Source organism: Monodon monoceros, unplaced genomic scaffold, assembly GCF_005190385.1.
Source record: "Monodon monoceros isolate NGI ecotype Baffin Bay Population unplaced genomic scaffold, NGI_Narwhal_1 Super_Scaffold_22, whole genome shotgun sequence".
Taxonomy (NCBI): domain Eukaryota; kingdom Metazoa; phylum Chordata; class Mammalia; order Artiodactyla; family Monodontidae; genus Monodon; species Monodon monoceros.
In genome coordinates, this window is record NW_021703779.1 from 54719389 (window position 1) to 54733478 (window position 14090).

Below are 14090 nucleotides of genomic sequence, written 5' to 3' on the forward strand. Positions count from 1 at the left end.
GAATAAATGGGAGAAAAATTAGAAAGAAGGAATTAGTAGAAGTAGAAAGAAAGAAAGGAAGAATGGAGGGAGGGAGGGATGGAGGGAGGGATGGAGGGAGGAAGGAAGGAAGGAAGGAGTGAAGGAAGGAAAAAGAGAAAGGAAGAAGGTAAAGTAAAATAAATTAAAGTAAGATAAAATATAATAAAGTTATTAAAATAGAAAATAATTATTAAGAAAAAAGAATTAAAGAAATATAAATGGACGGATAGAACCCTAGGACATGGTGGAAGCAAAGCTATACAGACAAAATCTCACACAGAAGCATACACATACACAATCACAAGAAGTGGAAAAGGGGATAAAATCATAAATCTTGCTCTCAAAGTCCACCTCCTCAATTTGGGATGATTTGTTCTCTATTCATGAATTCCACAGATGCAGGGTACATCAAGTTGACTGTGGAGTTTTAATCCGCTGCTTCTGAGGCTGCTGGGGGATATTTCCCTTTCTCTTCTTTGTTCTCACAGCTCCCAGGGCTCTGCTTTGGATTTGGCCCCTCCTCTGTGTGTAGGTCGCCGGAGGGCATCTGTTCTTTGCTCAGACAGGACGGGGTTAAAGAAGCAGCTGCTTCGGGGACTCTGGCTCACTGAGGCCGGGGTGTGGGAGGGGCACGGAGTGCGGGGGGGGCCGGGGGCAGCAGAGTCCAGCATGATGTTGTACCAGCCTGAGGCGTGCCGTGTGTTCTCCCGGGGAAGTTGTCCCTGGATCCCGGGACCCTGGCAGTGGCAGGCTGCACAGGCTTCCGGAAGGTGTGTGTGGATAGTGATCTGTGCTCGCACACAGGCTTCTTGGTGGCAGGAGCAGCAGTCTTAGCATCTCCTGCCCGTGTCTGGGGTCCACAGTTTGAGCCGCGGCTCTCGCCCGTCTCTGGAGCTCCTTTAATCAGAGCTCTTAATCCCCTCTCCTTTCACACCAGGAAACAAAGAGGGAAGAAAATGTTTCTTGCCTCTTCCGCAGGTCCAGACATTTTCCCGGACTCCCTCCCGGCTAGCCGAGGTGCACTAAGCCCCTACAGGCTGTGTTCACGCCGCCAATCCCAGTCCTCTCCTGGTGCTCTGATGGAAGCCTGAGCCTCAGCTCCCAGCCCCGCCCACCCCAGCGGGTGAGCAGACAAGCCTCTTGGGATGGTGAGTGCTGGTCGGCACCAATCGTCTGTGCAGGAATCTCTCTGCTTTGCCCTCCGCACATCTGGTGGCTGCTCTCTCATCTGCGGCTCTGAAGCTTTCCCTCTCCACCACCCCCAGTCTCTGCCCGCGAAGGGGCTTCCTAGTGTGTGGAAACTTTTCCTCCTTCACGGCTCCCTCCCACTGGTGCAGGTCCCGTCCCTATCCTTTTGTCTCTGTCTTTTCTTTTCTGTTTTGCCCTACCCAGGTACATGGGGAGTTTCTTGCCTTTTGGGAAGTCTGAGGTCTTCTGCCAGCGTTCGGTAGGTGTTCTGTAGGAGTTGTTCCACGTGTAGCTGTATTTCTGGTGTATCTGTGGGGAGGAAGGTGATCTCCGCATCTTACTCTTCCGCCATCTTCCCCTCGTCCTTATTTTTTTTTCATTTATTTCTGATCTGATCATTATGATTTCTTTTCTTCTGCTAACTTTGGGGTTGTTTTTTGTTCTTCTTTCTCTAATTGCTTTAGGTGCAAGGTTAGGTTGTTTATTCGAGATGTTTCCTGTTTCTTAAGGTAGGGTTGTATTGCTATAAACTTCCCTCTTAGAACTGCTTTTGCTGAAACCCATAGGTTTTGGGACGTTGTGTCTCTATTGTCATTTGTTTCTAGGTATTTTTGGATTTCCTCTTTGATTTCTTCAGTGATCACTTCGTTATTAGGTAGTGTATTGTGTAGCCTCCATGTGTTTGTATTTTTTACAGATATTTCCCTGTAATTGATATCTAGTCTCATAGCATTGTGGTCGGAAAAGATATCACATACAATTTCAATTTTCTTGAATTTACCAAGGCTTGATTTGTGACCCAAGATACGATCTATCCTGGATAATATTCCATGATTACTTGAGAAAAATGTGTATTCTGTTGTGTTTGGATGGAATGTCCTATAAATTTCAATTAAGTCCATCTTGTTTAATGTATCATTTAAAGCTTGTGTTTCCTTATTTATTTTCATTTAGGATGATCTGTCCATTGGTGAAAGTGGGGTGTTAAAGTCCCCTACTATGAATGTTTTACTGTCGATAAACCATTTTATGTCTGTTAGTATTTGCCTTATGTATTGAGGTGTTCCTATGTTGGGTGCATAAATATTTACAATTGTTATATCTTCTTCTTGGATCGATTCCTTAATGAGTATGTAGTGTCCTTCTTTGTCGCTTGTAATAGTCTTTATTTTAAAGTATATTTGTCTGATATGAGAATTGCTACTGCAGCTTTCCTTTGGTTTCCATTTGCATGGAATATCTTTTTCCATCCCCTCACTTTCAGTCTCTTTGTGTGCCTAGGTCTGAAGTGGTTCTCTTGTAGACAGCATATATATGGCTCTTGTTTTTGTATCCATTCAGCCAGTCTGTGTCTTTTGGTGGGAGCATTTATTCCATTTGCATTTGAGGTAATTATTGGTATGAATGTTCCTATTCCCATTTTCTTACTTGCTTTGTGTTTGTTATTGTAGGTCTTTTCCTACTCTTGTGTTTCTTGCCTAGAGAATTTCCTTTAGCATTTGTTGTAAAGCTGGTTCTGTGGTGCTGAACTCTCTGAGCTTCTGGTTGTCTGTAAAGTTTTTATTTTCTCCATCAAATCTGAATGAGATCCTTGCTGGGTAGAGTAATCTTGGTTGTAGGATTTTCTCTTTCATCACTTTAAATATGTCTGGCCAGCTCCTTCTGGCTTGCATATTTTCTGCTGAAAGTTCAGCTGTTAACCTTATGGGGATTCCCTTGTGTGTTATTTGTTGTTTTTCCCTTGCTGCTTTTAATATGTTTTCTTTGTATTTAATTTTTGACAGTTTGAATAATACATGTCTTGGCGTGTTTCTCCTTGGTTTATCCTGTATGGGACTCTCTGTGCTTCCTGGACTTGATTAACTATTTCCTTTCCCATATTAGGGAAGTTTTCAACTATAATCTCTTCAAATATTTTGTTAGTCCCTTTCTTTTTTCTCTTCTTCTTTTGCAACCCATATAATTCGAATGTTGGTGCATTTAATGTTGTCACAGAGGTCTCTGAGACTGTCCTCAGTTCTTTTCATTCTTTTTTCTTTATTCTATTCTGCAGTAGTTTTTTCCACTATTTTATCTTCCTGGTCACTTATCCGTTCTTCTCTCTCAGTTATGCTGCTATTGATCCCATCTGGAGTATTTTTAATTTCATTTATTATGTTGTTCATTGTTGCTTGTTTCACCTTTAGTTCTTCTAGGTCCTTGTTAAATGTTTCTTGCATTTTGTCTATTCTATTTCCAAGATTTTGGATCATCTTTACTATAATTATTCTGATTTCTTTTTCAGTAGACTGCCTATTTCCTCTTCATTTATTAGGTCTGGTGGGTTTTTATCTTGCTGCTTCATCTGCTGTGTGCTTTTCTGTCTTCTCATTTTGCTTATCTTACTGTGTTTGAGGTCACCTTTTTGCTGGCTGCAGGTTCGTAGTTCCCGTTGTTTTTGGTGTCTGTCCCCAGTGGCTAAAGTTGGTTCAGTGGGTTGTTTAAGTTTCCTGGTGGAGGGGACTAGTCCTGTGTTCTGGTGGATGAGGCTGGATCTTGTCTTTCTGGTGGGCAGGTCCACATCTGGTGGTGTGTTTTGGGGTGTCTGTGGACTTATTATGATTTTTGGCAGCCTCTCTGCTAATGGGTGGATTTGTGTTCCTCTCTTACTTGTTTTTTGGCATAGGGTGTCCAGCACTGTAGCTTGCTGGTTGTTGAGTGAAGCTTAGTGCTGGTGTTGAGATGGAGATCTCTGGGAGATTTTCACCATTTTATATTACGTGGACCTTTGAGGTCTCTTGTGGACCAGTGTCCTGAAGTTGGCTCTCCCACCTCAGAGGCACAGCACTGAGTCCTGGCTGCAGCACCAAGAGTCTTTCATCCACACGGCTCAGAATAAAAGGGAGAAAAAGTAGAAAGAAAGAAAGAAAGAGGATAAAATAAAATAAAGTTAAATAAACTAAAGTTATTAAAATAAAAAATAATTATTAAGAAAAAAATATTTTTAAACTAAAAAAAAGGACTGACAGAACCCTAGGAGAAATGGTGAAAACAAAGCTATACAAACAAAATCTCACACAGAAGCATACACATACACACTCACAAAAATAGGAAAAGGGGAAAAAATAATAAATCTTGCTCTCAAAGTCCACCTCCTCAATTTTGGATGATTTGTTGTCTATTCAGGTATTCCACTGATGCCGTGTACATTAAGGTGACTGTGGAGATTTAATCTGCTGCTCCTGAGTCTGCTGGGAGAGATTTCCCTTTCTCTTCTTCGTTTGCACAGCTCCCGTGTTTCAGCTTTGGATTTGGCCCCGCCTCTGTGTGTAGGTGACCTGAGGGCGTCTGTTCTTCACTCAGACAGGATGGGGTTAAAGAAGCAGCTGATTTTGGGGCTCTGGCTCACTCAGGCAGGGGGCGAGGGAGGGGCATGGTGCGTGGGGCAAGCCTGTGGTGGCAGAGGCTGGCGTGACGTTACACCAGCCTGAGTCGTGCTATGCGTTCTCCCAGGGAAGTTGTTCCTGGATCCCGGGACCCTGGCAGTGGGGGGCTGTACAGGCTCCCCGGAAGGGAGGTGTGGAGAGTGAACTGTGCTCGCACAGAGGCTTCTTGTTGGCAGCAGCAGCGGCCTTAGTGTCTCAGACCTGTCTCTGTGGTTCGCACTGTTAGCCGTGGTTCACGCACATCTCTGGAGCTCCTTTAAGCAGTGCTCTTAATTCCCTTTCCTTGCGCATCAGGAAACAGATGGAAGAAAAAGTCTTGCCTCTTCGGCAGGTCCAGAGATTTTCCCAGACTCCCTCCCGGCTAGCCGTGTTGCACTAACATCTTCAGGCTGTGTTCACGCCGCCAGTCCTCTCCCTGCGATCCGACTGAAGTCTGAGCCTCAGCTCCCAGCCCCCGCACCCCGTGTCAGGTGAGCAGACAATCCTCTCCGTGTGGTGAGTGCTGGTCTGCACAAATCCTCTGTGCGGGAATCTCTCCGCTTTGCCCTCTGCACCCCTGTGGCTGTGCTCTCCTCTGCAGCTCCAAAGCTTCTCCCCTCCGCCACCTGCCATCTCCACCTGTGAAGGGGCTTCCTAGTGTGTGGAAAGCTTTCCTCCTTCACAGCTCCCTCCCACTGGTGCAGGTCCCGTCCCTATTCTTTTGTCTCTGTTTTTCCTTTTTGCTTTTGCCCTATCCAGGTTCTTGGGGAGTTTCTTGCCTTTTGGGAGGTCTGAAGTCTTCTGCCAGTGTTCAGTGGGTGTTCTGTGGGAATTGTTCTACGTGTAGATCCAGGTCCATTTTTGTTTCACAAGATTGCTTTGGCTTTTGTGTTTCCATACAAATTGTAAAGTTTTTTGTCCTAATTCTGTGAAAAATGCTATTGGTAATTTGATAGGGATTGGATTGAGTCTGTAGACTGCTTTGGGTATATAGTCATTTTGACAATATTGATTCTTCCAATCCAAGAACATGGTATATCTCTACATCTGTTTCTGTCATCTTTGATTTTGTTCATCAGTATCTTATGGTTTTCTGAGTACAGGTCTTTTGCCTCCTTAGGTAGGTTTATTACTAGGTATTTTATTCTGTTTGATGCAGTGGTAAATGCGGTTGTTTTCTGAATTTCTCTTTTGTTGTTGGTGTATCAGAATGCAATAGGTTTTTGTGTATTAATTTTGTATCCTGAAACTACCAAATTCATTGATGAGCTCTAATCATTTTCTGCTAGGAATTGTAGGGTTTTCTATGTATACTATCATGTCATCTGCAAATAGTGACAGTTTTGCTTCTTTCTTTTCCTTTCTTTAAAATATTTATTTATTTATTTGGCTGTGTTGGGTCTTAGGTTTGTCACTTGGGACATTTTGTTGCAGTGTGCAGGCTCTTCTTTATGGTGCACGGGCTTCTCTCTAGTTGTGGCATGCTAGAGTTGTGGCCCTAGAGCACGTGAGCTCAGTAGTTGCAGCATTTGTGCTCTCTAGTTGTGGCACATGGGCTCATTAGTTGCAGTGCATGTGTTTAGTTGCCCTGTGGCATGTGGGATCTTAGTTGCCCGACCAGGGATCAAACCCACGTCCCCTGCATTGGAAGGCAGATTCTTAACCAATAGACTATCCGGGAAGTTCCTTACTTCTTTCCCACTCGGATTCCTTTTACTTCTTTTTCTTCTCTGGTGATCGTGGCTAGATCTTCCAAAACATTGTGGAATAATAGTGGCGAGAGTGGACATCCTTGTCTTATTCCTGATCTTAGAGGAAATGCTTTCACTTTTTTACCATTCAGAATGTTTGCTGTGGGTTTGACATATATGGCTTTTATTATGTTGAGGTATGTTTCCTCTATGCTCACTTTCTGGAGAGTTTTTATCATAAATGGGTACTGAAGTTTGTCAAAAGTTTTTCAGCATCTATTGAGATGATCATATGGTTTTTATTCTTCAATTTGTTGATGTGGTGTATCACACTGATTGATTTGCATATATTGAAGACTCCTTGTATCCCTGGGATAAATCACACTTGATCATGGTGTATGATCCTTTTAATGTGTTGTTGGGTTAAGTTTGCTAGTATTTTGTTGAGGATATTTGCATCGATGTTCATCAGTGATATTTGCCTGTAATTTTCTTTTTTGTGTGTGTGATATCTTTGTCTGGTTTGGTATTAGAGTGAGGGTGGTCTCATATAATAAGCTTGGGAGTATCCGCCCCTCTGTAAATTTTGGAAGATTTTCAGAAGGGTAGATGTTAACTCTTCACTAAATGTTTGATATAATTGACCTGTGAAGCCATCTGATCCTGGACTTTTGTTTTGGAAGTTTTTAAATCATAGTTTCAAATTTAGTACTTGTGATTTGTCTGTTCATATTTTCTATTTCTTCCTGGTTCATTCTTGGGAGATTGCATTTTCTAAGAATTTGTCCATTTCTCCTAGGTTTTCCATTTTATTAGGTATAGTTGCTTGTAGTAGTCTTTTAAGATCCTTTGTATGTTTGTGGCATCCATTGTAACTTCTCCTTTTCATTTCTAATTTTATTGAATTGAGTCCTCTCCCTTTCTTTATGAGTCTGGCTAATGATTTATCAATTTTGCTTATCATTTCAAAGAACCAGCTTTTAGTGTCATTGATCTTTGCTATTGTCTTCTTTATCTCTATTTCATTTATTTCTCCTCTGATCTTTATGTTATTTGCTGCTTTTCCCTTTTTGCTATTAATGTTTTCTCTTTGGCTTTAATTTTTGTAAGTTTGATTAATATGTGTCTCGGTGTGCTCCTCCTTGTGTTATCCTATATGGGACTCTCCATGCTTCCTGGACTTGAGTGAATGTTTCCTTTCCCATGTTAGGAAAGTTTTTCTCTGTAATCTCATCAAATATTTTCTCAGGCCCTTTCTCTTTCGCTTCTCCTTCTGGGACCCTTATAATGTGAATGTTGGAACATTAAACATTGTCTCAGAGTTCTCTGAGGCTGTCCTCATTTTTATAGATTCTTTTTTTTTTAATTCTATTCTGTGGCAGTGATTTCCAACACTCTGTCTTCCAGCTCACTTATTTGTTTTTTCTGCTTAATTTATTTTGCTATTTATTCCTTCCAGTGTATTTTTCATTTCAGTTATTTTATTGTTCATCTCTGTTTGTTCTTTAAGTAATGAACTAACGATACACAAACAACTTTGATAAAATTATGCTGAGTGAAAAAAAAAGCCTGATGTGTGTTTAATGGAGAAATGATCTGAAATATTCAAGTGATTAATGTGCCACCTCCTGATTTATGTTGCTCATTCCATTATCTTAGTGAAGTTATATGAAGCACAGTTAGAGATGATGTGCATGAAACTGGTGGACCTTGCTAAATGACATAGAACTGAAATCATAAACTTGGGAATTTTCCCCATTTATGAACTGTTGGCAAATCTGGTCAGTTTTACTATCCCTCTGGCCACTTTATTAATATAGGCCATTGACAGCTCTTGCCTGGGCTACTGCACCAGCCTCTTACCTTTTTTCTCTGCCTCTGCTGTCAGTTCCCTCCAACCCAATCTCTACACACCATCCAGAGTGATGTCTTTAGCATATTAATCACTCAAAACTCTTCAGTGACTCCCCATTAGTATAAAGATAAAATACAAAATCCTTAGTGTAATGCATGAGACACTTAAGCCTTTGTCCCTTTCTACTTCAACTTCATATTCCACCACTCTCCTCTAGGAACCTTATTGTTGAGAATACCCTCCGCTGCAAATTTTCCTTTGCATATACTGATCTATCAGCCTGAAGTGTCTTTCCTCCCAAGTCCACTTCTTTACTTCATCCTTCAGATCTTAGCTCTTATATTTCCTTCATTTACCACTGTCATCAAGCAAGGAGTCTTGCAGGACTATCCCCATCTGGAGGGAGAATCCCATACAAGGCAAACCAGAGTTGCAAACTTACCAAAGTGTTCATTCTTTTCTAGACACTGGCAGTGTTAAAATGGATTCAACTGGTATTTTTAATTAATTAATTAATTTAATTTATTTTATTTTTGCCTGCACTGGGTCTTTGTTGCTGCAAGCAGGCTTTTTCTAGTTTTGGTGAGTGGGGGCTACTCTTCATTGTGGTATGCAGGCTTCTCATTGCAGTGGCTTCTCTTGTTGCAGAGCACAGGCTCTAGGCGTGAGGGCTTCAGTAGTTGTGGCACACAGGCTCAGTAGCTGTGGCTCACGGTCTCTATAGTGCAGGCTCAGTAGTAGTGGCACATGGGCTTAGTTGCTGTGTGGCATGTGGGATCTTCCCAGACTAGGGCTTGAACCTGTGACCCCTGCATTGGCCAGTGCATTTTTAACCACTGTGCCACCAGGGAAGCCCTCAAATGGTATTTTTTAGTTACTTGTATTACAGAGATAAGTTTACAAAATTTCCAATTCTTGCTAATTAAAAGATTAATTTTAATTAGTAAAGGAAGGGTATTGTGGACACCAGGTGGTACAGTGGTTGCATCTTAATGTTATCTTTCCTTGTAAACACTTGTTCGTTTTGCATTCGGTTTTGAATTCTTGTAGTTCTATGTCAAAATTATTTAGGGTGGAGTTAGACCAGAGGATATTTCTGAACTGATAAAAGGTTATTATATTGGAGTGAAGTAGACAGGCAAAAAGCCCCAGACTTTCATCAAAACAGGGGGCTTGGGGAACATTTCAGCTCTGTTTGCAGACATATCTTTTTTTTTTTATGAAGATGAATTTGGAGACCAGAAGACCCAAACATACACCTGCATAATTTCTTGAGGTGGTGAGGGATACTGCTCCTTCACATTTCATCAGTCAACTTAATGCAGGTGTGAGTGAAGTGTAGCTTTAATGATGACAATGAGACAGATATGGTGTCTTGTGTTACTGATACTAAAATAACAGATAGCATCAGGAATACTTCCTGAAAGGGCACTAATGATACATTACTATAATACTATTTCTAATTTGTAAAGCACTTTGCATTTACAAAAGCACTTTCATTAATTACTCTACTCTTATGGGGTAGGCATTTTAAACTTCATTTTACAGATGAGGAAACTGGCATTCAGAGAGGAGCATGGGACTAATCAAGAATTACATAGCCAAGCAGTTGAGCTGTGATAAAAATGGAACACTTTTGACTTCCAATTTAGTGTTTTTTTCATTATACTACTTTGCATCTGATATTTGTGTGGAATTATTTTGCTTGTTAGAATTTTGCCACTATTACTCTTTCACCATCAATTCTTTTTCTTTTACATGCTATCCAGTGGCACCTGAATTTTTTTAGTTACAATTAAGATGCCTGCAAAACATCTTCACTAGCCATCATAGTTTTTTTTTTAAATTTTATTTTACTTATTTTTTTTATACTTTGTAGGCAACTGGTTTGGCTTTTGATTTACTCATTATGTTTCAAAAAAAGCAATCATATTACCTTGTCCTGGAGTGTACTTAACCACACCTTTGTCATTCCACTTTTAAAGAAGAAAGCAAAATATTAAAAAGGAAACAAGCTATTTACTTTAGACTCATTATCTTGATAGGTCCTGTGACACATACACAATTATATATACATCTTTGGCTCTGTCTCAGGCAATTCACAATAATGTGTATTCTTAGAGATGGCCCCCAGTTTATTAAGAAAAATCAAATTACATCACATATTTCAATACACTAAAGCAAGGAAGTTTGCAATGGTTCTCATTAAAAATATTAAAATAAAGTTTAGCATTTAAATGCTTAAATATTTCATATAACTTATTAGAACATTTCCCTTTCTGGACATACAGGATAAATTTATTACAACTTGATTAAGACTCCTGTAAGCCTATCAGCAAACTCTAACTAGTAATTCAACAAATATTCACAGAGTCCTTATCACAAGTCAGGCACTGAGCTAGGTTGTGAGGTATGCCATGTTTTTCTAAGAAATAGATACTGCTCTGAATATGTTCACTTTCTAAACACCTCTTATGGTAAAGTACATTTTAACAGGTTGTTGGGTGGGGCTGGGTGTCAGGGTCAAAATGTGGACCTCTGGGAGAGCTCACTCTGATCAATATTCCCTGGTGCTTTTGCTACCAGTGTCCTTGCCTCCACAGAGAGTTATAATAGACTTTCGCCTCCCCAGGATACCCTCCAGGACACGTAGGTAGGTGTAGGCCAGGTTCCTTTGGAGGTACCGCTTTCTGTTGGGTCCCAGTGCATGTGAAAACTTGTGTGCATCCTCCAGGAGTGGAGTGTCTGTTTACCCCAGCCCTGTGGAATTCCTGCACTCAAGCCCCACTGACCTTCAAGGTTAAATTCTTTGAGGGTGCTTCCTCCGAATGCCAGACCCTCAGACTCTCTTGGAGGGCTATTTTTTAAATTTATTTTTTATAGGCATATACTTGATTTACAATGTAATATTTGTTTCTGCTGCACTGCAAAGTGAATCAGTTATACATATACACAATTTTTTAAGATTCTATTCCCATATGTCATTACAAACTATTGAATAGTGTCCCCTGTGCTGTACAGTAGGTTTTTATTAGTTATCTATCTTATATATAGTAATGTGTATATGTCAATCCCAATCTCCCAGTTTCTCTCTCCCTTCCTTCCTCATTGGTAACCATAAGTTCGTTTTCTACACCTGTGACTGTATTTCTGTTTTGTAAATAGGTTCATTTGTACAATTATTTAAGATTCCACATATAAGCGATATCAAATGACATTTGTCTTTCTCTGTCTGACTTACTATACTCAGTATGACAATCTCTAGGTCCACCTATGTCACTGTAAATGGCATTATTTTGTTCTTTTATATGGATGATTAATATTCCACTGGATACATGAAGCACATATTCTCTTTTTTTTTAAACATCCTTTTTGGAGTATAATTGCTTTAAAATGGTGTGTTAGTTTCTGATTTATAACAAAGTGAATCAGCTATACATATACATATATCCCCATATCTCCTCCCTCTTGCAACTCTCTCCCACACTCCCTATCCCAACCCTCTGGTGGACACAAGCACCGAGCTGATCTTCCAATGCTATGTGGCTGCTTCCCAATAGCTATCTATTTTACGTTTAGTAGTGTATATATGTCCATGCCACTCGCACACTTTGTCCCAGCTTACACTTCTCCCTCACCATGTCCTCAACTCCATTCTTTACGTCTCCGTCTTTATCCCTGTCTTGCCCATAGGTTCTTCAGAACCTTCTTATTTTTTATTTTTTGATTCCATATATATGTGCTAGCTTACGATATGTTTCCTCTTTGTGACTTACTTCACTCTGTATGACAGACTCTAGGTCCATTCACCTCACTACAAAAAACTCAATTTTGTTTCTTTTATGGCTGAGTAATATTCCACTGTATATATGCACCATATATTCTTTATCCATTCATCTGTTGATGGAAACTTATTTGCTTCCATGTCCTGGCTATTGTAAATAGAGCTGCAATGAACACTGTGGTACATGACTCTTTGTGAACTATGGTTTTCTCAGGATATATGCCCAGTAGTGGGATCGGTGGGTCTTATGGTAGTTTTATTTGTAGTTTTTTAAGGAACCTCCATACTGTTCTCCATAGTGGCTCTATCAATTTACATTCCCACCAACAGTGCAAGAGGGTACCCTTTTCTCCACACCCTCTCCAGAATTTACTCTTTGTAGATATTTTGATGATGGCCATTCTGACTCGTGTGAGGGGATACCATACTGTAGTTTTGATTTGCATTTCTCTAATGATTAGTGATGTTGAGCATTCTTTCATCTGTTTGTTGGCAATCTGTATATCTTCTTTGGAGAAATATCTATTTAGGGTCATTTGCCCAGTTTTGGATTGGGTTATTTGTTTTTCTGATATTGAGCTGTATGAGCTACTTACAAATTTTGGATATTAATCCTTTGTCAGTTGCTTAATTTGCAAAAATTTTCTCCCATTCTGAGGATTGTCTTTTCATCTTGTTTATGGTTTCCTTTGCTGTGCAAAAGATTTTAAGTTTCATTAAGTCCTATTTGTTTGCTTTTGTTTATATTTCCATTTCTCTAGAAGGTGGGTGAAAAAGTATCTTGCTGTGATTTATGTCATAGAGTGTTCTGGATGTGTTTTCCTCTAAGAATTTCATAGTGTCTGGCCCTACATTAAGATCTTTAATCCATCTTTAGTTTATTTTTGTGTATGGTGTTAGGGAATGTTTAATTTCATTCTTTTACATGTAGCTGTCCAGTTTTCCCTGCACCACTTATTGAAGAGGCTGTCTTTTCTCCATTGTATACTCTTGCCTGCTTTATCAAAAATAAGTTGACCATATGTGCATGGGTTTATCGCTGGGCTTTCTATCGTGTTCCATTGATCTATATTTATGTTTTTGTGCCAGTACCATACTCTCTTGATAACTGTAGCTTTGTAGTATCGTCTGAAGTCTGGGACCTTGATTCCTCCTGCTCCATTTTTCTTTCTCAAGATTGCTTTGGCAATTTGGGGTCTTTTGTGTTTCCATACAAATTTTGATATTTTGTGTTCTATTTCTCAGAAAAATATCTTAGGTAGTTTGATAGGGATTGAATTGAATCTGTAGATTGCTTTGGGTAGTAGAGTCATTTTCACAATGTTGAATCTTCCAATCCAAGAACATGGTACATCTCTCCATCTGTTTGTGTCATCTTTAATTTCTTTCATCAGTGACTTAAAGTTTTCTGTATACAGACATTTTGTCTCCTTGGGTTGGTTTATTACCAGGTATTTTATTTTTTTTGTTGCAGTGGTAAATAGGAGTGCTTCCTTAATTTCTCTCTCAGATTTTTCACCACATTAGTGTATAGGAATGCAAGAGATTTCTGTGCATTAGTTTTGTATCCTTCTACTCTACCAAATTCATTGATTATCTGTAGTAGTTTTCTGGTAGCGTCTTTAGGATTCTCTATATATAGTGTCATGTTTTCTGCAAACAGTGACAGTTTTAATTCTTCTATTGTGAAATGGATTCCCTTTATTTCTTTTTCTTCTCTGATTACTGTGGCTAAAACTTCCAAAACTATGTTGAATAATAGTGGTGAGAGTGGACAACCTTGTCTTGTTCCTGATCATAGTGGAAATGTTTTCAGTTTTTTGCCTTTGAGAACAATGTTGGCTGTAGGTTTGTCATATATGGCCCTTATTATGTTGAGGTAAGTTCCCTCTCTGCCTACTTTCTGGAGGGTTTTTTAACATAAATCGGTGTTGAGTTTTTTGGAAAGCTTTTTCTGCATCTATTAAGATAATCATATGGTTTTTGTCCTTCAATTTGTTAATATGGTGTATCACATTGTTTGATTTGCGTATATTGAAGAAACCTTGCATTCCTGGGAAAAAATCCACCTGTTCATGGTGTATGATCCCTTTAATGTGCTGCTGGATTCTGTTTGCAAGTATTTGTTGAGTAATTTTTCATCTATG